Source organism: Dermacentor albipictus, chromosome 1 (genome assembly GCF_038994185.2).
Source record: "Dermacentor albipictus isolate Rhodes 1998 colony chromosome 1, USDA_Dalb.pri_finalv2, whole genome shotgun sequence".
Classification (NCBI taxonomy): Eukaryota; Metazoa; Arthropoda; class Arachnida; order Ixodida; family Ixodidae; genus Dermacentor; species Dermacentor albipictus.
The window spans coordinates 11,411,558-11,433,655 of record NC_091821.1 but is presented as its reverse complement, the minus strand read 5'-3'; the positions used below and the strand labels follow the sequence as shown (position 1 = coordinate 11,433,655).

The window sequence follows — 22,098 nt, the reverse complement described above, 5'->3', positions numbered from 1 at the left end:
TCAACCTTCCCTGGTGCTGCACACAGCCCGTGGCCTGTCTCATTACGGGCGTCCAAGCTAAATACGAAATCAGTGTTTGCGCTACGCCTGTGGAACAAACGTGTCATCATCATCCTCAAGTATATCTTGTGGGGATCGCGGCGCTCAGTCATTCAAGCAGTGACGTAGGGTGAACAACTCTAACGAGCCAGCGGTCGAATTCACAACGCTCTTTGTCCCTAAGCGATTTTCACCATTGACGTCGGGATTGGCTGGAACTACCTGCTGAACAATCCTAGCGTAGTAGCTGTTTGTGCATACGGGATTCTATTTCCACAGCAAGACATTTTCTGCAGGGAGAAGCACGGGAGACATCAAGGATAGAGGATGTGCGCCTTTACTTCGCCCGCTGCAAATTCGGCCATCACCTTATTAAGGGCCCACGGACAATGATATAGGATTGCTGTTATAGCGTTAGGGACCATACGGACTGTCCAGGCAATTTTTAGCTGTCATCATCAATTTCAACTGAATCCTGAGATTGAAAAAAAAAAGATATGATTATGAGGCACGTTGCAGCGGGGGGCTCCGAATTATTTCTGACCACCTGAGGCTCTTTAACGTTCACCCAGTGCATGGCATACGAACGCTTTTGCATTTGGACCCATCGGAACGCGGCTGCCGCGACCAGGATTGAACGCGCTAATTCGTGCTGGGCAGCTCAACGCAGATGCCGCCGAGCTACCGGGGCGGGCGCCGTCGGGGCCGCCGTGCAGTGCCGACTGAAGTGCGAGGAGAACGTGCGGCCCGTTCGCCTTGTGTTGGTGGTGCGCTGCGGGTGCGAGGGCAAGCATGCGAGGGCGAGCTGAGAGGTATGGTGGCTTGATGCGCACCGCTTTCCGAGCCCAATGTTAGAGGTAACGTGATCGAGACTGCGCTGTTACATAGCAGGGCTAGAGCCGGAGACGGGCGTCTCCTGCTCTAGCGCAGCCACAACGGCCCGTGGCCGGCCACACGGCCAAGCGCATGCGCGGCCCGCGGGCCGTATATTGAAGGTCATATGCTGCCGGTTCCAGGCCCAAGGGCGAGTCGAGATGGCTGGAGCATGGCTTCATGGGCGCTGTCTTCCCGCGTGCCTAGTGTTGCAGGTCGCTTAATCTGGGTTTTGGAGGCGTGACACAGCAGCAATGGTGAATCTAGCGGCGGCAGAAAACGTTTCCTTTGGGACAAACACGTGTGCTTCCTGCTGGCCCAGCGTGACGTCAGCTTTGTGACCGCGGCCATTGTGACCGCGAATGTTCGCGCTCAGCGAATGAGATCTGCTATGTTCGTCTCTGGGATCGCGACACCACACTAGTTCTTTTAGAAAGGGAATGTTTACGGCAATTTATAAGGCCTATAAAACTGTGAACATTACTTTGTGTGATTGTTTAATACTTTGCTATCGCTATGAATGCTGCGCCTTCCATTTGAAACTGCAATTTTTCTTACTCCGATCAATTCCCATTATCTGATCCTTATGTAACTTGGGCGTGGCTTCCCGTCTAGCCAATGACGACAGCAGAAAAGCATAGGTTCGAAGTAGAATCTGAACGCAGCCCTGTTATTATTCTGGTTGAAACGTATTGCTCACGTTCTTGTTAATCGACTGCATTATCGTTCCGCTAGCAAGTCAAAGGACGGGCAGTCTGACGCTGCGTTCGAGAGATATGAAGGCTTTAGCGGAAACAGCGCAAAATAACGGGACGTGAGAAAAGGACAGACAACAGTGCCGTTGTCTGTCCTTTTTTTCACGTCCCGATATTGTGCATTCTTTCCTCTTAAGCCTTGAACCAACCAGCCCAAATGCGCAAGCTTCTGCAGATATAAAGGTCCACGTTTACGACGCTAAGGCAGCTGTCTTAAAGAGTGGACGTCGATGAAACCTAAATAGCGAACGCCGTAGTAATGAACTGTACAGGAATGATGACGAACAGTTCTCACGAAGGAAAAGGACTGTCAATCTCGCCGCTGAAGCTCTGTCGCCTAGCTGCACACGGTGGTTTACTTCGCTGGCATGTGTTGACGGCGCGCGATTTACTGCTAGCTGGCGACCCTCGGCAAGGCGCGCGCGCGCTTCGTTGCGCCCAGACGTTCTTTCCGCCACAGTGGCACCTCGCGTGCGCAGTGCCACTAAACCTGACAGCTCTTCTTCGGGCGCGCTTGTAGCTACCCGTAAGGGCACTTGGGGGGCCCTCCTTACAGTGCGTACAGCTGTCCAAAGAAGTGGGATGCCCCCGCGAAGGGGCGGGCGCGCGCCTGTGCGCCGGCAGGGACGTCGTGGCGAGTGATGGAGCGCGCTGTCGGCTGGAAACGCGGCGCGTGCACCGCTCGTCTCGCGCCGCTGTCGAGTGCAGGCGGCTCATCCCCGCAGATGCCCTGCCGTTCGCTCGCACATTCTTGCGACGCGCGGTTTTCAGGGCGCTAGACATACGCGCTGTCGCAAGCACCCATACAGCGGGTTTTATGCTGATGCGTAGGGGCCACCCAGTGCGACGTTTACACGCTGCCGGCGCGGCATTACTGCGGCAGGGCGCTTCCGTGTAACTGACGGCACCTGCGGATCCGTGAAAGCTTCGGCTTGGGCATATATATATATATATATATATATATATATATATATATATATATATATATATATATATATATATATATATATATTGTGCGAGTAATAACGACAGTGGGAGGGAATTGCGTCCTGCAACACGTAACGCGCGAACGAATATTGTTCCGAGCTACCGTAGTTCCGCGCATATGGATGAAATCGTGAAATTGTACCTGTGTCTGACTTCTCCTAACAACCGAGTGAGTGAGTGATTTTACGGGCATTCACTACGTCCCTCATCGGCGACCTTTACAATTTCGGATCGCCAAGCTTGAGGCATTGTAAAAGAAGATATGCTGCGAAACGCTGTGGAAAATTGAAGGAAAAGTGAGCACATGACTAAACCATTAACATTATTCAGTGAGTTCAGTCTTCAGACAGTAAAACAATAGAACATTATTATCTCCCTTACTGCGCAGTGAAAAAAAAAAGAAATTCAGTACAGCCGCCCACTGTCTCCCTCGTGTGCTTAAATCGCGCACATTAGGGAATCTTATGTAGTTGCCATTAATGCATGCTGTCTCCCAGTACGGTGACTTTGACGCCCAAGTGTAGCTATGTCACGTTAATAAACACGAATCACGATAATTGTTAATCCAGGCCAAATCTCTGAAGACGGCGTTAGGTGCTAAATTCATTCCACTGAACCCGTAGGTTGAGTGTGCTTTGGTATTTCATCGTGAAAACAAAATATCTGCTGCTCACTTCACAAGATTCACAAGATAAAATTATTCGCTGTAGGCGTGTGACCTGACGTTGCCTGCAAAGCGATGATGTCTCGGTACCCGTCGGCAATAAATGGTAGGGCCTTCTCGCACTGCTTCGATTTCTAGAGGGCTGACCGAAAAGAAGAGCTAATTACTCTGATTCAAATTTCTGGTGTCGACGTCAAGATTATAGTGGAACATTTGCAATGTCATCCAAGCTTCGAGGCAGTGAGACTGTGACAGTGATAACTTGGCAAACAGAGAGTGGAGACGCGAATTTTTTCCCTTTCTCTTGCTTTCATTTTTTATATTTATTTCACGCCTGAAGGTGCTGCGTACTCTGGTGCACCTTTCAAATTTTAAACTAGTGAGGGTTCTTTTTCTTTTTTTTGGTTTCCTTCCATTTTTGTTTATTTATTTATTTTTTGTTTATGGGGTGGGGGGGGGGGGAGAGAGAGAAGACTTCTAACTGCGGCGCATGAGCTACACATGGGCCGTCAGCGGAAAAGCGGACAACGAAAGCATTGCCGACGACGTGAATGGAATGTACCTCGAAAGTCTGTATAGTTCAGCACAATGCGTTGGCGGGCTAGTTGGTGCGAATCCATGAATACTTTGTTTAGCGCAAAACAACACACACAAGAAAGACGACGCCCCCCCCCCCCCCCCCCCCCCCCCCTTCTCAGGAGAAGGCGCTACTCTCAACTGACATCATTTTAATGCGTCACTCCTTTATAGAACAGCTGAAACTAGAGGAACATGCGCAGTGAGCACCAAGCGGTGGAGCCATCAACATCCGATCCCAAGAGCGCACTCATGCGACAGAATCCAAAAAACCAAATTCAGCGCTGTACAAGGTTAAGGAAGGCACACTAATGCGCTCTGACCCCAATGACTGAAGGAAGAATGCGTCCGATAACTCTCGGGTAACTAACGATAACTTCCGATAACTATCTGTTACAGTGATATGATATATATATATATATATATATATATATATATATATATATATATATATATATATATATATATATATATATATATATATATATATATATATATATATATATATATCGCTCCTGCACACATCTTCGCCACATCGGCGATATATGATATGATATGAGATGACTCTATGATAGTGTATCTGTTTCCTTCTACGTCTTCGGGAGCCGCGAGCGAGGGCGTGCGCGCTCATCCATCACTGGCCACCGACGCTCCGACTGTGACGTCAATGCGCAGAGCGCGCGCGCCCGCTTTTGTGCGCAATAACACCTGGCGCGACAGCAATTATTAAACTGAAAATTCGGCAGATACTTTAGGCTGCTTAACGTGTCAGATTGCGAAAGCATTATACCATTTGTAGACATCGGAACGTTACCAACACGCTCATTTTATATACTCATGACGTGGCGCCACCTCATCCGCACCGTCACGTGTGTGCCAACCAATGACGTACGCACTCGTCAGCGAGATTGCTGCGACGTGACGCGTGCAATCGGGCACGGACTCGGCACACCTTTACTACGAACCATAGAGCAGCTGTGGCTTCACACAATAAAAAAAAAAAATCAACCGTGCCTTCCGGGAAGCGTGCTCGTCACGCACCTCGGAGACTTGTCTTCGATTCTCACCCAGGTGGAAATGTAGCAAATTTCCTTTTCTAAACTACTAATTTTCTTTGCTCACAGGAACATCCCCGAGAAGTGTGACGTCAATTGGAGTAATTTTTCACCTGTATTTACTCTTTTCGGCGTTGGTCATTTTCGTCGCGGCACAGTTCGCTAAGGGCACCGCCGAGATATAAACCTTCGGCCTAATAATAAAAGTGTGCAATTTTGCACCGCGCAGTTGTCTTCTCATGTCTTATGGGGCGCTCCTGCACACATCTTCGCCACATCGGCGAATATGCCCCATACTGTGTGCACTTTAACACATCGACAGAAATATTGACGGCTGAACTGCTGCAGGTAGGCTCGCCGCTCATCAGTTACGCCCTTATTCCTTTTAGCACTCTATGTAGCGGTAATGTCGGACGCTTTTGTTTTTTTCCACGTGTTTTCTGTTCACTGGAATGTCATTGTATTCTGCTCTTTCCCTCTATTTCCACGTCGTTATAGCGCCGTTTCATTTGGGTGAATAGGGAGTGTTGCCAAAGCGAAAGCGGCCACAAACAACGGTGCATCAGACCAGTAGATCCCTCGCACGCTACGTGGCCCTCGGCGAATGGCTTGATGATGTCCTGCCATGTTTGCAGACCGCGCCCAATCTTTTTCGGTGTAGCAGCAGACGTGGGGTGTCCACGGAATACACGGGAAGAATCCAGGGAAGGGAGCAGGGGAGAGCGAGACCGTTTCATTCCGCGAATGGCTTTCTTCGATCGATTCCTGCCGAGTCCGTCGTCTGCGGCACAGACGTGTATCTACAGCGACAGGTCTCATTCGATGCACCTACTGGTATATAGTGTGCCGGCGCGGTCGCCAGTCTTCAGCTTACACTGCGCGGATCAAGGGTAGATGGAAAAAAGATTACCCCTTCCTCCCTCTCCCCCCCCCCCCCCCCCGCCACCGCGATGCATCCGCGCACAGACACACGCACCACCGCCACAATCATCATCCGGAGTCCACATGCCAGCCAGTGATTTCCAATTTAGATGAATCATAAGCCGATTGAGATAATATGTCCCAGCTTTGTTTTTCAAACGCGTGCAATGACATTGCCAGCGTCGTTAGCAAATACTATAGTCATATATGTGGCAAGTATTTACGCCCAGTGGCACGTAGAAGCCGCGTAGAGAACACGTCGTTAAATTAATCAAGTGAATTAAATAAGAAGAGGCTCCCGGAGGTAATCAGTGGCCACTGTGCGCGTTGTACTTGCAGAGAGACATCACATCAATGTAGCTGCAGTGTAAACGAATGAACGCACCACCATGTTTTCATGTGTAATTAAAAGAAGCATTGACACTCTTGGCACTGATTCAACGTGGCTTCAAACGTTATCCTAACACAAACGGAGCCTTCCTGGAAAGACAGAGACCGAAGGCGTCGCGCAAATGAGGCGCAGCAGTCTATGTATACACCGGCTGTTTCTTGTTGTCTTTAACGGCAAACCAATGTATGAAAGCTGCCTGTGGTTGACTGGGTCATTTGGCCTCTCTAGGTGGATTACTCAAAGAGGCGGACATGAGTAGCACGATGAATCGTAACCTTTATTTTGCTAATAAATGAAATGTGACAATTAATAAATTGGATGCACATGTCGAACTTGCTAAATTCGAGTAAGATAGTAACGGAGTAGTGTCAGTTAATCAGAAATGGTGATTACCACAGATATGGAGATATTTAGAGGGACTATTATCTCAAAACTGCTGTTTTTCTGTGAAATTGTGGCAAATATTACATTGGCCCGAAACTGATTCGTTGATTGTTGTCAATCAAGCAATTGAACGTCGTGGTTTGTAGGGCAAGTAATGTCTACGTCTTTACGTAATCCACCTAAAGAGGCTGAATTGCAATAGCTGTCAGGGTCAATTTTCAGAAAAGCTGTATTGAATAAGAAATAAAGTAAAACATCTGCTATAGGAAGCACCAACAAATAGGGGTACATTATAATTGGGCCCCTAGCTATGCCGAAGCGGTTGCGCATATTATTTACGGGCCGATTTGCATTCTAATCCTCAGCGGTGGCTTAGTGCCTATGCCATTGCGCTGCTAAGCTCGAGGCCACAAGTTCGACTCCGGACCATGACCCATAAATTTGTAATTGTTTTTTTAATTTGGATTCTTACTCTACTGTAGTAGCCCGTCACATCATTCGGCCACACCAGAAACGGATTTTCGCGCGATATGTCGTTAACGCGATAAAGACAGGAGCATGGTTTATCATGTCACTGCAAATGCCACGCTATCTTTACCGCCCCATTCAAAAGCCCTGTACATTTGTTATAGTGACACATCAGTGCGCATGGCACCGTTGTCGTCTGTGAGGAGCGTTAATTGTGAAGCCGTGGCGGTTTGCGAAAACACTGCAGGTGACGTTCTGCTTGCCAACAGGAAATGGTTGGCCTCGATGAACTCTGGTCTAGAGATGGCCATATTAATTATGATGATCAAGTGGGCATTCCTAAGATGCCTGCCTCCCTTTCCTACGCCGCCCTCCCCCCCCCCCCCCCCTCCCGCCCGCGCGTACCATCCCTCTGCATTGATGTCATAAGGCCAGGGCCCGCATTCACAAAACAGCTCGTACGTTAGAAAAGTTCGTAAGAGCCAATGCCAGCCAGTTGTGACATCGACACACGTTCTTAGCGAAGGTGAATGACCAGTGGCAGATAGCCCTCACGAGCGAAAAGCTTTCTGATATCGGCTCCTGCAGTTCTATATTTGGTTTCTCATTCACCCGCGGGGTGCTACACAGTTTCTACGGCGTACTTCTTGCCGCTCGAATGCAAACTGATTAAATACGCAGGGGCGTAGCAAGACAAGGGGAAGGTGTTTCGGTGTCACTAGACCTTCCAAAATGTATCGTGATTCCCGTGCGAACAACGAGAAAGCAATTACGTGCTTGCGGAAAAGTCCCCACGATATTAGATTCTAGCTGCGCCATCACTGGCTGCGCGATAAGGGTTCAATCACGATGAGTCAGAACTGAAGTACGTGGCAGACGCACGTTGCGAGTATTGTATTGCTTGCTGATATTTCTCGCTTTGCAACACTAAGAATATCCACACTATAGTGTCCCGAGAAAACTGCACAACCAGCCTTTTGTAGAAGAGCGTGTTCTGAAATACTTTGCTCAGATCGAATGACAGTGCGCCATCTGCCGGGTACTGGTACGTGCGGGCCATTCTCCGGTATAAACATCGATCAACTGAAGAAAAAACATGCAGCACATCACGTACGAGTTTACCCGTGCGAGGGTTCTGCTCGTGCATACATAAATGCATGTAGCCCCATGTCCCGATATCTGACATACGCATTCGATGCCGTGTATAAACATGGCGCTCTTCGACTACATTCGCAAATGGGGGCCACTTCAGTGATGCTTCCTGCGCCTGAAAGCTATGCGCGTTTTGCATGTCTACGTGATCGTTTATAGATTCATATGCGTTGGTGTGCCTGTAAAAATGGTAGTGGTCCAATCGAGTCAATTGTACAAGGCGGTTTTTACAACCATTTTCAATTTCCTTAAGGTATTAGGGCAGGTGAAAACCCTATTAAAGGAAAGTCAATTTATTTGTTTTCTGCTTAGTCATATGTGCAATCATCGGAGAACATTTTCCGCCAAAACTTGTGTTCCTGCATTGTATCTTTGAAAAGATAAAGCGAAAGTTGTAACCCTACCCACTATCTGTGTAAACGAAACTAAAAGTACCGATTTCATGTTTAACATGAGCGTGCAAAAAGTGTATAACCTTTTTTTTCTTTTTAACGTTATCATTAGGTTTAAACAAATGACGAGGGTTTAAGGACATTTGCAGTATGTTTCCATCCCTAATAAAGATACCCTCTTACCAAGGGGATGCACAACGTTTGGAACACATTGTTAACCCTGCGCAGCTTTCTTCCGCGTCGAAGGAACAGCGGACTTCCTTTCCTGGTTGGGTTTGTAGTCCATAGTTTTCTTATTTACACTGATAGCTGCATAATGGTGAAGTTCAGATTGCAAGGGCAAGCGAAACGAAAGCTTCATGGGAATCAATATACGCGAAATTCTTGCCGCGAGTGGTTTAGAAAGTGCATCGAAACTTGGTAAGGAGTGTAGCTGCAATATTGTGAAGACAAGCTCTGCACTGGAAGTAAACAATAACAGGTCTTGGCATTCGGTCAGAAGCTCTCTTGCCCTGAATATGTGCTAAATTGATACAATTTGGCAAAGCGCAGTCTAAGAGACCTGCATGAGTCTTCCGATCCTCTAGTGTGCTTTGTATGGCGCTCTATGTCTCATTTAAGCACTGACAACGGGGACACACCTGATATGCTTAAGCTAGTTAAAATAGAACCAGCCCTTTACAGAATGATAGCTTCTCTCACAAATCACGGGCCGTTCATGCCAAGACCACCATACATATATATATATATATATATATATATATATATATATATATATATATATATATATATATATCGTATTGCTTGCGGCTAAGCGAACGAAAAAGCTGACGCCGACGCTGGTTGGCCGGCATTACAATTCGGCTTACGGTTTACGAAGATTGAGGAGCGTAATTCGCAGCCTCACGCGACACTGATATCTTCCGCTTTTTTTTCTCTCTCTCTCTCTCTCTCTATCTCTCTCTCTCGCTCTCTCTCTGCTGTCCCTGTACACCTACACTAAACTCTGGCACTTCTATTGGCTGGATGAATTCTTCACGTCACATTCAGCCGTAATCCAAATATTACTCGCAACAGGAGGCCCCGCATTGAAAGGCGGAACCAACATTAAAGCCGCGCGCGGCCGCAGGCACATATTTGTTTACAGCGCGGACGACTTTAATCTCCTTCACGTGGGTTCGATATGGCGTATACATATGCGAAGAGTTGTCCCGGACTGGTAACAGCAGGGCGGCGATTCTTCGATCCGATATTCCGTAAAAAAAGAAAAAGAAAACCACCACCGCGTCACGTACATCGCAAATGAAACACCGTGGTGCACTCACGCCGCGGGCAGGAGCTCTAGACATCGTACGTGACGCCCAAGCCGCATGGTGTGTGCAAAGCTGCTCTTCAATTTATACACAGCGCGAGGGTTAATGCAAATATATGGACTTGGTAGTATGCGCCTGTATCCCCAGCCGCGTTCGCCGCACCATTACTGCATGGAGGACGAATTTCGCAGTGTGTGTGAGGAAAACACGTCGTAATACGCAAATGCAGCCTTTCTTTCTTTTTTTTTGTGGTGGGAGTATACATTGAAGCAGGGACCTTGTTACCGATATCGGTCTATTGACTGCAGCCGAATGTAGACTGGCGCTTACACGGCTTCGTCTGGGAACCGTATCGGTCTCAGGCGGGCCGAGATCAGTGTCAATGCGGTGGCTTCGAGGCGGCCGGTTCGATTCTTGCCTTATTTGACGCTGGCTGCGAGCTTACGAGACATCAGGTGCACGGCATCGGGGTGTATTCGCAATCAAGGTCACGCACCGGTCGATGTATCTTTTTATCATTGTTTTACGATTATTGGTGTTGGCGTTGTTTTCCAAGCGCGAAACATTACGGCATTTGCCTGGCGAAGGAAGAAAATTATCGCGCGTATACATACATTTTGCAGGTTCATGGCTGGCGGAACACTGAACAGTCGTAAGAGACAGGGGACATCTCGCCATAGTGTGTCTCCTTTCACCGTTTCCATGGCCGCTATAACGTAAAACTATCCCAACTTTTCTATTCCAATTCTGCAATCAGCCCTCCGCGATTGGTGAAAAACTTTTTTGGACCACCCCCACTTCACCTGTCTGTCACACGATGTCACGAAAACCACGTTAGCTCCTCATCTGATATGACGTGTACACAATGATTATGCATGACTTGACCGAACAAAAGAAAAATAGTTATTTCTGATTTGACGCCTTTTCGCCATTAGCCTTCGGCCATTGGTCAAAAGTTTTCGGGCTGCAACCACTTCACTTGCCTCTCACGCGACATCACAAAACCACAAAAGCTTACCGCGTCAAAGTGACGTGTACGCGATAAAGATGTATTAATATGCCGAACAAAAATGAATTTTTTTCTGAATAACCGCAGGCTGCCCCGTTCCGAAAGGAATAAGAGATCGCTACCGCCGATCGCTCCGGCACTGGCTACTCGCCCCTGCCGGAGAGCATGGGCTTATTTGCATCTAATAAAACTTTTTGCGTGGCCGTATAACGTTTTCGAGAACTTTCGGCACGTTTACGACCTCGTTCTGCCAACGTTTGTTTCCTGAGGATCCATTTTAGCGTCATTCTTAAGCTTCTGTCGCATGCCGCTGCGATTGTCGACGAGCCACCGCAAGCTAAGTAGGAGAAAGCGGACCAATCACAGACACCGGCACCACCCTCTTCATCCGGTTATCTATATTCAGTGCAGGGGCTCGGCCCCATCGAATCTCTCTCCATTTGAGCATGCTCCTCGCCTCTTGTGAGACAATTAGATAAGACAAGCCGGTCAGTGCGGGCAATGTTATTCGTTTTTCAAGCAAACAAAAAGTGACCTCCTATGAACGAGGGGAGCATTTGATTGGTTTGTTCAGACAACCCTGCGGGTGACTGCCCGATGCTTGCGTCGGCGGCTACAGAAATTTGACGTCAGCAGAATATAATAAAAACATATTGGAATAGTTTTACGTTATACGACCCCATGTCTCTACAGGTGCGCTACGACGCAGTTTCAAAGTTCTTTCTTTCACTTTCCCGCTGCTTAATTTGCGTCACGTGTAGCTCATAGCAAAAGGATGAGATAAAGAAAAAGAGCATAACTTCTGACTGTTAAAATCGGCAGTTATCTCTTAATTATTGTTTTAGCAATTAATCAAGCTCTCTCAGTAGATTGCGAACACGGCCAGCACATCCTAACTAGCCTGAAAGCAGCCTCTTCGCGATCTATAATGTAAGTCGGCGCCTGTCCAAACTAAACAGTATTTCACTCGAGTCCCACTCCGGGCCGCTCGGACGTGTAGAGGGCAGTAAAGCAACTCGTGTAGTAAGTGCGAAAACAAGAACAGCCCTCGTGCACACCCAGAAACTAAGTCATTTTTTTAAAGCGGAACCAATCCATGCGTCGGCTGCAGTGCCATTTGGCTGATGTTTCGTTGATCCATATAATCATTCCTAATCCCCTGCAGGTTATTTGTCTCCATATATGCGGAGACTAATAAGAATACTGCTTCGAACCACTTCATCTGTTTTTTATTTAATGCCATCTATGCGTACAACTTCTATATCATAAAAGACTAAAGACGATTCGTGCTCGAGCGCCTCTGTTCGACAGCTGTGTACCCAGCGTACTAAATAATAATAAAAAAACTAACAATGTCCTTCGTAATCTACATTTCAAATAACGTCGTGCATAATGTGTCTCGTAGGTATTAGAAAAATTATCTTTATGTCCACCGCAGGACGAAGACCTCTCCTAGCGATTTAAAATTACACTTAGTCTTGTCTTGCGTTAACCGACCACAAACATGGTAGCCTTCTTAACCTTCCGAATATCGTCCCACCACCCACTCTGCTGCCCTCTAATGAGTTTCCTTCCGCGTGGCAGTCGTTTTCCTTTTCTATTTTTTTACCTCTATGATTCATCGCCGGTTGCATGGTCTATGCTTCGCATGGTCTGCCCAACTGCAGTTCTCCCATCTTAATCTCGATGCTGCTATCTAACCTGCTGAACTAATCGGGGCCCACGTTCACAAAACATTCTTAAGCGAGAATTATTCGTAAGACAAAGTTCCTGCCAACCCTGGACATATAATCAGCGAAGGAGGCCGGCCAACGGCAAAGAGCGATTACGAACGAAAAGCTTTGCTAGTTCGGCTTCAGGTATACCCGCATTTGCTCTCTAACACATACTACCGCGTTCACGTGTCTTTAACGTTATAACTACCACATTTCGTTCCATCGCTCGTTGCATGGCTTCCTAGCTTCTTCATGTGCAGATGACATTTGCAGATTACTGCCTTCTTTAGAAGCCAATTAAATGTGGAAAGGACCGATAGCATTCGCAGAACAACCCAAATTCTCTCTCTGATTGGTGTAACGCTTGGTCAATAAAATTAAACAGTAGCAAATTAGTTTTTACGCGAATCTCAAATAATATTTGTCCATTCATATCTAGGTGTACATTAAATAATAATCCCTGGATCGAAGGCGACAATTTTAAATACTTGGGAGTCAAGATTCAAATTGACTATCATGGGGTAGCCACATTGAGGACGCTTGTTCATCTGCCTCTAGAAAACTGGAATTTCTTAGACACAAACTAAAGAACACGCCATCCCAGATCAAACCCCGTATAGAGTACGCACGCTTGGCCTGGGACCCGTGTTTTAGAAAGGATATTTATAAATTAGAAATGGTTCGGAGGAGAGCAGTAAGATTAATCTATAACGCCTATCACAAACTTGATTCTCCTTCATCACTGATGGCTAGTAACGACATCCCACTTTTCGAACAGCGCAGAGCTATCGCAAGGCTCAAGTTTCTTTTCTTGCTGTGCACTCGGCGGTTTAATATCAATCCTGGTAAATACATTTCTCCTGCTTTTTCCCGGCAGACCAGGTATATTCACAATCATGACCTGACACCATACTTGTTCCATACTAACCTTTTCAAACACTCGTTTTTTTGCGCGAACCCTCAGCGACTGCATGGAACGCGCTACCTCCAAGTGTTTTTTCAGAACGTGGCCTTCCCGACTTCACAAATCGCATGCATAATTGCGGATTAACTTCATTGTTGACAACGTCATACTCTTGTTTACATTTTGACAACTTATGAACTAACTTGTGGTTGCTTTTAAAGCGAAGCTTCCTTTGCCTCTTCGACTTTCCCACTGCTGCTGCTGCTGCTGTCTGGCATACAGCATTGGGAGTGGGGGTGGGGGGTTCACAGCTTGTGTATACATGACAGGCACGCGACAGAGAGGAAAGGTGACGCGAGAAACTCGTTTGGACTCTTGCAACGCGTCGAATGTGCACAATGCCTTTGCAGCTCCCTGGGCGTCGCCACATTAGCCTCTTGACAGCTGCAGTTATCCGTGACTCCCAAAAGAAGCATTTCAGAAACTGCAGCGCTTACCTTTCTTCTAACGTGCAATTTCATAGGGAAGCTAGATAGAATGGTGGAGAGTAGAGGGGAGAGGAGACAGAGAATGTGTAGAAGCGACGCAGTCGCGAAACGAGCCTTGCCACTCTTCGCTCGCAGTTTCCATGAGAAGGGGGGAGGGGAGGAGAGGGGAAAGGTGACGTGGGAAGGCAAGGAAAGCGGTTGCGGGCAAACGGGATAAATTTAAGTTCAAGGTACGCAACGGTACGTTAGTGCTATTTCTGATAAATAAACATTACGCAGATTTGTCCAGCGGAGAACTTAGGCGAGGCATGCAGAAACATGGCCGCATTAAAGCGCACCGTAGGGTCTAGGCGACACTACGGAAGCGGTCACACGGCAAATCAACACTTCTGTGCCCGCCGCCGTAGCTTCGCGGCTATGGCATTGCTCGAGGTGGCGGGTTTGATCCCTACCGCGGCAGCCCCATTTCGACGGGGGCGAAATAAAAGAAAAAAAAACTAAAAAATAAATGCACCACTTGCGCATTTAAATTTAGGGACACGTTAAACGAGTGTTGGGTAAAAGGAGAAGTGCCAGCTCAATGGAAGAAAGCGACGATAACGCTTATTCCAAAACCTGGCAAGAAGCTTGAGATCGACAACCTCAGACCAATCTCCCTAACATCCTGCGTCGGAAAATTAATGGAACATGTAATTTTAAACAGAGTAGACAACTTCTTAGAGGATAATAACATATACCCAGATACAATGACAGATTTCGCAAAAATCTTTCGACACAAGATGCGATGCTCCAACTTAAGCATCCGATAATCGATTATAGAACGCGGTCGACAAGGGCCATCTTGGGCTTTGATCTTAAAATAGCTTTCGATAATGCCAACCACGCAACCATATTGGAAAACATCGAACGAATAGGACTAGGGCAACGGACGTATAACTATATCAAGAGCTTCTTATCAGATAGGAAAGCAGTCATCTCCGTCGGAGGGCTCAAGTCGCCCGAGCTCGACATAGGGGGGGCCGGCACGCCGCAAGGCGCTGTCATCTCGCCGATGCTGTTTATTCTCGTCTTGATGGGGCTCCCCGAAAAATTAAATCACATAGAGTCCCTGAATCGCACAATCTACGCGGACGATATTACTATCTGGACCTATGATGGCAGCGACGGATCAATAGAACAACGACTCCAGACTGCGATTAACACAGTAGAGGAACACCTCATAGGAACAGGCCTCACATGCTCTGCAGAGAAATCTGAACTTCTATTGTACCGCTCCACACTTAGAGGCAGGCCTTCCAAAGGATACGACAGAAACAAGGCTCATGAGGAAATCAAGCTACACACAAAGAACGGGCGGAATATCCCAATAGTCAACCAGCTCAAAGTGCTGGGTCTGGTAATCGAGAACAAAGGCACAAATAGGGAAACCGTAAAGAAGTTAGACACAAAGGTAACAAACACCATGAGATTAATCAAACGAATTACTAACAAGCACCAAGGTATGAAGGAAGAAAGTATCATATGGCTGATACAATCATTCGTAATCAGTCAGATCGCATACATAGCAGCCTTCCACAATTGGTTTGCAGCTGAAAAGCATAAAATTAACAACATGATAAAAAAGCATACAAACTAGCACTAGTAATTCCCATCAGTACGAGCACGGATCTCTTGCTAAAGTTAGGACTCCACAACACACTGGACGAACTCATAGAAGCACAACAAACATCTCAAGCAGAGCGACTAACCAAAACCAAAACGGGACGGCATATACTAAGCAAACTAGGAATGAATTACCACAATCTATACGAGGAAAAGAGGACGATAACGAGAAAAATTCGTGACAAACTCCTACTACCACATATACCCAAGAACATGCATCCAGGTTACAACGATGGCAGACGCAAGAGTAGAGCAGAGAAAATTATCCGAAGCTTTGGGTCAGACGACAGAGCAACCTTCGTAGACGCGGCTGAATACCCAGACAGAAATAGCTATGTAGCAGTAATCGTAGATCACACCCAAAAATCCCTTACAAGCGTATCAGTTAATACCAAACATTCCGAGACCGCAGAGGAGGTAGCCATTGCACTAGCATTGGTCTCCACGAATGCTCAGTACATCATTAGCGATTCTCAAGCGGCCATTAGAAATTATGCAAAAGGTAGGATCTCTCCTGAGGCATGGCACTTCATCAGAGTCAATGAAGCAAAGTTCTCCAATGCAGAGAAGAACGGCAGGCAATTGCTCTGGTTCCCAGCGCATACGACTCCAGACATTCCCGCAGTCAACCTCAACGAGGTAGCACACCGCGAAGCTCGAGGTCTTACTCGCCGAGCTGAGCTAAGAGTGACTTCCATCGGTCAGGAGAAGGTGGAGGAGGAAATCTGGAAAGAAAAAGATATATTAACAAGATTTAGCGATATTACCAAATTCTATCAAAATCGGAGGCGAGTATTACCACCGCCTCACACTAAACTGAACAGAGCTGAGTCCGTTACTTGGAGGCGACTACAAACAGAAACTTATACGAGTCCCGTGCAACTAAAAACTTTCTACCCCGATATATACGAGAGCGCTATGTGCAATCTATGCGATTCTGTTAGAGCCACCCTTCAACACATGTTGTGGGGATGTGAAATATACCAAAATAAAATGGCAGTCTCCCCAGAAAATCTACGGGCGCGGCGGTCGGCCGTGCTGCTCAGCTCAGAACTCCAAGACCAACTTTTGGCCGTCCAGCGAGCCAAGGAAGCCGCACGGGAGCAGCAGCTCCCAGTGGCCATCTAGGCGGCCCCAGGCCCGGGCCTTCCAATCGCCGGATTCCAAATAAAGTTATCACATCACACGTTAAAGAACACCTGGGTGTCAAATTTACTCCGGAGTCCACCACTACGGCATACCTCCTGATCCGATTGTGGTTTTGGCACGTACAGGCCCATAATTCAAACAAAGTTTAATACTTCTACCACGATGCGATGTGCCACGTGAGGCAATGAATATGCTCAACCATCTCAGAGGTTATGAAGCATATCGCACAACAACGCCTCGAGCAAACACCTCTCCCTGTTGGTTGTGCGTACTATGCAGACAAACATCAGTGGTGCACGCAACGTAACGTTTAAAATTAGCTCATCCCTCTCGTGTTCGACTAAACGTTGAAGAAATTAAACATTCGCCATCATCATCACCGCTAATTATCATCAATCAAAGCAAATAGCGCAGAATGCTTCGCTTACATCGATTCCCACAGTGCGTGGGATCCGCATATTTTTTTTCGATTTCTTTTTGTGCGCATAAAATTGATTTTACAGAATTGTGCAGTTTTTTGTTCCCAACGCATTTTTAATCAAGTTTGCTAGTCTATGCTTGTCTGAGTAGTAATGCTTGCTACATGCGTTTGTATAACTTGTTCAGTTTCGTTCACTACCTTCATTTTTTCGCAACCCACTGCTTAGTCTTCGTACTGCAGTATTTCTAAATAAATAAAAAAACTAAAGCTTTATATTTATTTTTTAATATACTAAAATTCCTTTTTTAGTTTATATTTCACCCTTACATGACGTTGCTTTGAATTTTTAAATATGACTAATGTTAACTTTAAAATTATTTCATTATTTTAGATTGTTCTTGTAAAAAAAATAAACAGCAACACATGGGCTACCAGAGTCGCTGTAGCCGGGCGACACCTGTTTAATTTCGACCATCTGAGATTCTGTTAACGTGCACCAAAATCGCGATACATGAGTGCTCTCGCATGCCGCGCCCTTCGGAAGCCACAGAAGCTTGCCGCACTATAGTTGTGCAGAGGCAACTCACCCCTGTCATGCAGCTGGTTGCAGTGAATAGACATGTAGATACTATATTGTTCTGTTTGAACAATTTACAAAATCAACGTCGCTCTTCAACTTTTCTTCGACTCCTTCTTTAGAACTGCGTCAGACGAATCAACTTATAACATCTGAGCTTGCATGGCGCCCATTTCCTGCCAATGAATATATGTAAACGACCTTGTTTTCTAGAGTAACAGGTGCAGAATTCAACTGGTTTATTGTTCCTGAGAACTAGTCAGTGCACTTCGCCGGTCGCCTTCCTTAATAGTATGTCCAACATTGCGATCGGCTGTGACCTGCTCTTACGGACAGTTAGAGCGTAAGAATATTTTGTAAATGGTCGCGTATGTTCAGCTGTTAAATGTCTGAAACCTCGCCTAAACGGCCGGCGAGAGGAAGGGTTATCGAAGCAAAGTTACCTAAGCGGGATTACTTCCACTGTGCCGCCAGTTAGGAGCGATAAGAGAGGAAGTTTTGCCTTGCCACCTGCCCATTAATCGGTTCGCCATTCGAGTCCTAACACAAGGAATACAAATTACTAGCCCACAACTTCACGCTCTTATCTGTTTTGGCTCCTTCCATCGATAATGCGCACAAGCCAAGGGCAAGATTTTTACAGTGAACCGAATAAGCGCTATAGAGACAAGAGCGACAAGCCCTAGACAGGCGTCAGAGATCAAGATACTAACTCGGCCAAATGCAGATTAAAGTTAGAGTCCCCTAAGCATTGCTTTTTCTCTAAGGCGCGTCATATGGGCTATAAAAAAATCACCGCACCTTCCAGTCCGTTAAGATGGTGGTAACTAACAGCGAAGCTGTGTTAGTTACATTGAGTGTTACACCATGAAAATCAAACTCTGCAAACAGTCTATATTGTAAATCTTTTGTGTCATCATTCTTTAACCTAATTTTCGCTTTTGCGTGCTTCGCGTGGTGAGCAAGCTTTAGGGGTGTTTTTTTTTTTTTTGGTTTTCCCGGTGTTTCTTTCTTTCGTTTTTTTTTGCGCCTGAGGTTTCTGTCTGTGTTTTGCCGTGCTTCTTTATCGCGTGGAAGTTGCTCCGCCCCTTTCTTGTGCTGACGCTCGCGGTATAGGCAGCTTCTTCCTCAGGAGTACGCACTACTTGTGGTCTTCCCACAATTTTAGCTGGGATGGAATGTGCGGAACCACTAATCTAAAGTCCGTATATTGGGCGCAAGGCCCTCCAATGGAGATCCGGGCGCTGCAATCGTTTTGACAAGTGGTAGGAAGTGGTTTCACGATTGACGTGGCTGCCGCCACTTCTTGCTGGCACAAGAAGTACTAGCAGCCACGCGCTCCTAGTATCATGTTTCAATCGCTGGACACTGTTCGTGGGCCGCAAACAGCCAGCATTTGTTTTTTCGCGGCAGAGTGGAATCAATTGTCGATAAATTCGATGCCGATCGGGCTCGATCGCCAAAAATGCACCGTGTGACAACCGCATAAGATTCGCGTATGAGATAGCTTTCCCACAGAGGGAAAGGGGTCACTCCAACCCTTTTCTCCCTGTTTAGCTTCTCTTTTCCTCTTATGCGAGGTCACGTGGCCCTTTTTAGCGAAGTCCGACAACGACGGCACTGGGTCCGCAAAAACAGCTTCGCTGTAAAAGAAACCTACAAGGCAATTCAACCTCTAGTTGACGTCGATCAAAGAAAATGTTTCCTGAGCGAGTTGGGGGTGAGAATGGGGATGAATCACTGCGAACGCCGCTCTATCGCGTCAACCGTCGTATTACTGGAGTAGGAGGAGCGTAGGACTGCATAACTTTTGTTCGCGCCCTCTTTGGGACCGGCCCACATTTTTATACTGCATATACCCACGAGAGCGCCTCTATATTGCAAAACCTTCGCGATCGGCTCACATTTTTAGGCTGTACAATTTTCCAGATCGGCACATGACAGAGCCTATGAACATACTCGATGCGTTACGGAGGGGGTAACTCGCTAAGAAAGACATTGTATTTTTAAAAAAGTGAAATTTCGTACGCTACGGAGCTGTCTGAAAAGCAGGCTTTTGAACATGTATATTTAACAAATATTCCAGTTCTCCTACAGACAACGTGATATCTTACCAGTAGTTGAAATTTTACGAAAATGCATTCAACGGATGAAATCGTTAAATCATCCTAACTTCAATATAACTTAAGCTCGTATGAGTTATTACATCCCTCTGATGGGAAATAGTCTACAGCGTGCTTTAATGGTTACAAAACACTATACAGCTCGATATAGTTATAGTTTGCGTAGCCCTTTTGGGTGAAATATTGAGGTTTCGCGTTAAGAGCAATTATGTCGCACCAAATGAGTGAAACTGTGGCAAAATGTATACAAGGTGTCCCAGCTATCATGCACGATGCTTTAAAAAAGGGTGGACCATACTACGCGAATAAGACCAAGTGCAGGTTGGTCAGAGTATTGTTGACAAAGTGACAATCCTTTCTTTAAGTCCCTCACATCCCCTTCGATAATTAAAAATAACTATGATTGTCCGTCTAAGTCTCAATTAAGGAGTTGTAGAGAATCATAATAGACGTCGAAATGAGATATTCCCATAAAGGTGCACATCACGCGTTTATTTCTTTTTCTTTAGCAGAGGGAAATCCCTCGATATGTGAAAAAAATTGTAGCTCCATGGGGGCATAGAATCAGGGTCCTATAACGTAAAACTATTCCAATCTGTTTTTATTCCAATCCCCTGACGTCAAATTTACGTAACCACCGACACAAGAATCGGGCGGTAACGGGCAGCGTTGTTTGAAAAGCCCAACCAAACGCGCTTCTCGTTTGTAGGATGTCACTTTCTTTTGCATTCAAAGCGAATAGCATTGCCTACATTGTAGAGTTTTTCTTATCTAATTGGCTGAGAAGAGGCGAGGAGCACGCTCAAATGGAGAGAGTTTCGATGGGGCCGAGCCAGCGCAGTGAAAGTAGATAGCCGGATGAGGAGGGTGGTGCCGGCGTCTGCGATTGGCCCGCTTTCCCTTAGCTTACAGTGGCTGGTCAAAAATCGTGGCGGCAGGCAACGGAAGCTTAAGAATAACGCCAAGACGGATCCTCAGCAAAGTAATGTTGGCAGAGTGATGTCGTATATGTGGTGAAAGGTCTCGATAAAGTTATACTGCCACGCAAAATATTTTACGCAAATAAATCCATAGTCCCCGGCAGCCCCGAGTAGCCAGTACCCAAGCGATCGGCGGCAGCCATCTTCTATTCCTTTTGGAAGGGCGCAGTCTCCGGCTATTCAGAAAAACTTTCAGTTTTGTTCGACATATTAATGCGTCTTTAGCGCGTACATGTCACTTTGACATGTGAGTTTTCATGATTTTGTGACGTCGCGTGATATACAGGTAAAGTGGGGGTAGCGCAAAAAAGTTTGACCAATATGAATTGGTCAAATGACGCCTTTTTCGCTAAATGCCTAAAAATGCGTCGAATCAGAAATTATTATGTTTCGTTCGTTTGATCTAATCATGCATAATCAGTGTGCACGTGCCATATCATATGGGGCGTTTTCGCGGTTTTCGTGACGTCGCGTGACAGAGAGGAGCAATGGGTGGTGACTCGAAAATGTTTTCACCAATCGTCGAGGGCTGATTGTAGAATCGGAATAGAAAGGTTTGGAACAGCTTTACGTTATAGCGCCCCAAATGCGATTCGCTGGCTTGTCGCCATAGCGATGGTATATCATGAACTGCAATACCGTCATTGTATCCAGCAAACTTATTGACTTTTTTTATGTCTCTATCACACTCGGTTTACAATATGAATTTTATCACCGACACAGTCGGCGAATCTGTGTTCTGTGCGGTGCCCTGCTGCTTCAAGCAGGCTTTCCGGACATGCAGCAAGCAAGCGTCGTAGGGAATCATATTCACAAGAATTGATCGTACAGTGCGTACAGCCGCGTTCACTCACGCACGCACACAGCTAAGCGAGACAACGAGTATTCGACTGTGCCACTGGGCCTATTGCACACTGTCGTCAGAGGCTGCACAAAAGTCTGCTCGCGCTGTGCAGCTATACACCAGTCGCCGGCGCAGTCCCACAGAGACTCGCCGTTCCGGCAACCGATGCGCGCCGCCGCGAGCAGGAGTGCGGCTGAAACATTTACCGACGAGGCGAGCGTTATTTGTCCGCCGTCGCTGTCCTTACATGAGTAAT

At 46.6% G+C, this 22,098-nt stretch overlaps 1 protein-coding gene across 2 annotated transcripts in view; it reads left to right on the top strand.

Annotated features, from left to right (window-relative positions):
* LOC139060167 (band 7 protein AGAP004871-like) overlaps positions 1-22,098 on the top strand; it is a 447,387-nt gene that overhangs the window by 102,184 nt on the left and 323,105 nt on the right. The window lies entirely within an intron of this gene.